The following is a 3280-nucleotide window of genomic DNA, read 5'->3' on the forward strand; positions in this document are numbered from 1 at the left end:
CAAAAAAAAAAAAAAAAAAAGATAGTGGTTCTCTCAGGGAAAGTTGGAAGGGGCTTCCTGTTACTAGTGATGTACTATGTCTCGACCTGTGAGGTGTTTGTAATGGATGATATGTTTATTTTGTGATAATTCCTGGAGTTGTACATTTTCTGTATGTGTGTTATACTTTAATTAAAAAGTAAAAACAAAACAAACAAACAAAAAAACAAAACAGGCTAGGTGCAGTAGCTCACGCTTGTTACCCCAACACTTTGGGAGGTCAGCATGGGCGGATCACTTGAGCCCATGAGTTCAAGACCAGCAGTTTGAGACCAACCTAGGGAACATGGCAAAACCCCATCTCTACCAAAAAAAAAAAAAGCCAGACTTGGTGGTGTGCACTTGTAGTCCCAAGCTACTTAGGAGGCTGAGGTGGGAGAATCAATTGAGGTAAGCCATGATTTGAGTTTTGCTGAAACCAGTGGTTAAATATTTCTCTCTGGAAGGAAGTGGGGTAAGAGCACCTCAGATGTGGAGAACTGATTTCATCATATTTTTCATTTCATGGTACACTTTTGTGACTAACATGTATGAAGCTCTGCTTTATTTTATTCTCCTTTATCTCTCGTCTTCACTCCCATTTCCTTTCCCTCACAGTTATCCATATGTCTAATATATTATCCTGAATGTCTTTGAAAACTATCATACTAACTTTATGTCTGTATATCTGATATAGACATAAATGTCTATGTATATGTCTAATATATTGTCTAATATATCATCCTGAATGTCTTTGAAAACTATCATACTAACTTTAATGTGTATATTTTAAGTTTATATAAATGCTCTTTTGCTGTAGATTCCTTTCTGCTTCTTACTATTTTCATTCAACACTAAATTTAAATAATGTATCTGTGTTTACATCTATTCTTTTACTTCTGACTATCCCATGGTACTCGATAATGGTATCAGTTGCATTTTAAAAATTATTCCCGACTGGGTGTGGTGGTTCATGCCTGTAATCCCAGCAATTTATGGGAGCCAAGGTAGGAGAATTGCTTGGCCCAGGAGTTTGAGGCTGCAGTGAGCTATGATTGCACCACCTCACTACAGCCTGGGTGACAGAATGAGACTTTGTCCCAAATAAATATTCATTCATTTAACAGATACTCCCCATATACTATTTGCCAGGTACTGTTCTAGGTGCTGGTTATGCAGCAGTGAATAAAACAGAAAAATCTGTACCCTCATGGAACTTACAATCTTGTGGAAAGAGAGAGAATAAGTAAGTAAAACATATGGTATGTTAGACAGGCAAGCTGGTTAAGTTTTATGCCTTAGTTTGTTCAATTATAATAAAGGTACTTGAAACAAAATCTCCAAGGACCTTCCTAGCTCTAAAATCCCATGATTCTGTGGTGTTTTAACTTTCTCATTTTTTTCTACTGTGCTGACCTCATCCCCTTAATAAATATTTACACACCTACCGTGTGTTTATAACTGCTATGCATGTGAGAGAACCAAAAGTAGAGCACAAAGTTTCTGCCTTTGAATTGTTTATAGTCGGTCTGGAAACAAGAGGTATCTGTATATTAACACTGTTATTTCCAGTCTGTTCTTATCTGTCTAGAACAGATCCATATTCTCAAGGGAATAGCAGCTACTTCAGCTGCAACCTGATTTCTGCATGAGGGATAGGGTTGCCCCTGAACACAGTATAAGACTCCCTTTTTTAAATGTTCTTATATATGTGAGAATCCTCACTGTAGTTCTGTAGCGTTGTTTTATGCTGTCCACTTATTTTCAATCTGAAACTTAGCCAGGATAGGAACATTTATCTCAGAATTTATTAGATTGGTCTTCATTGGGATTTAATGGATGATCACTCGCTGCCCTCATCTTTTGTGTGCCTATGGATGTCTTTGTGTAGTATCCCTCACTGTCTGCTGGGGATCAGTTCCAGGACCACCTGTGGATTCTAAAATCCACTCAAGCCCCACAGTTACCTGTTCAGAACTTGTGGATACAATAAGTTGGCCTTCTATTTTTGCAACTTTCTTTTCCCATAATACCATATTTTCGATCCAAGTTGGTTGCAGATGCAAAATTGCCCATACTGAGGGCTGACATATTTATTGCAAAAAAAAAAAAAAGAAAGAAAGACAACCATGTGTAGGTGGAACTGCACAGTTGAAATCCATGTTGTTCAAGAGTCAACTGTATTTATATGTTTGTTTAATTATGTTCAAGTATAATGTTCTGGATGCCTGAGTAAATGTGACCAACAAGGCTTTCAGCACACCAAATATGCTTATACTTTGTGCTTTGGTTTGTTTCTGCATCTATTTTGTAAGAAAGTATTGTTTTTAGAAATATATCTTTGCATTTCATTGGCTGTATGTATTTTGTGATAAAAATATACCACTCCACAGGGATTAGGGATAGTGGGGTGAAGCGGGGAGGGCAGTGTGTGTGCTTATAAAAGGGCAACACCAGGGGCCCTTGTGATGGAACTGCACTGCATCTTGTCTTTGGTAATGGATACATGGTTTTATGCACATGTGACAAAACTGTGCTTATATAGGGCAATGACCAGGGATCCTTGTAATGGAACTATACTGTATCTTGATTTTGCTGATGGATATGTTGTATTATGCACATGTGATAAAACTGCATGGAACTAAACACACACAGATGAATACAAATAAAACTGGGGAAATCAGGATGAGATAGGTGAATTGTATCAATGTCGATAATACAGCTGTGCTATAGTTTTGCAAGATGTTACCATTTGAAGAAAACGGGGTGAAAGGTATACCAGATCTCTATGATTTCTTTCAACCGAATGCGAACCTACAATTATCTCAAACTAAAAGTTTCAATTAAAAACAATTTAAAGAAGTCTGTGTTAAAAGATAGTGGCTTAACACATGTAGCTGCAGGAAGCACATTCATATATCACTTTGTGGAGCCTGACTTTCATTTATAATCAAAGGATGCTCTGCTAAATAGATTTTATAAATTTTCTATTCTGAGTCTTCTTGTGCATGTATAGAAAGTAAGGCAATAGCTGTGATGTGTTATCTTCATTAGCAGAAGAAGAACTTTGCAAACACTTAAGTGATGCCAGTTTTGTATCAGTCTCATCTTCTGTGTCAAATGGAAATTCAGTTAATATGGTTCTTTTTTTTTCATACAATTCATGGAATAAAATTAAAGTTTTTGGAAGTTCATTCATCAGAATGGAAATATTTGATATTATTGTGAATGCTAATGTGAATTCAACATCAAAGAAAATGTT

The sequence above is a fragment of the Colobus angolensis genome, unplaced genomic scaffold (assembly GCF_000951035.1).
Source record: "Colobus angolensis palliatus isolate OR3802 unplaced genomic scaffold, Cang.pa_1.0 Scaffold19, whole genome shotgun sequence".
Taxonomy (NCBI): domain Eukaryota; kingdom Metazoa; phylum Chordata; class Mammalia; order Primates; family Cercopithecidae; genus Colobus; species Colobus angolensis.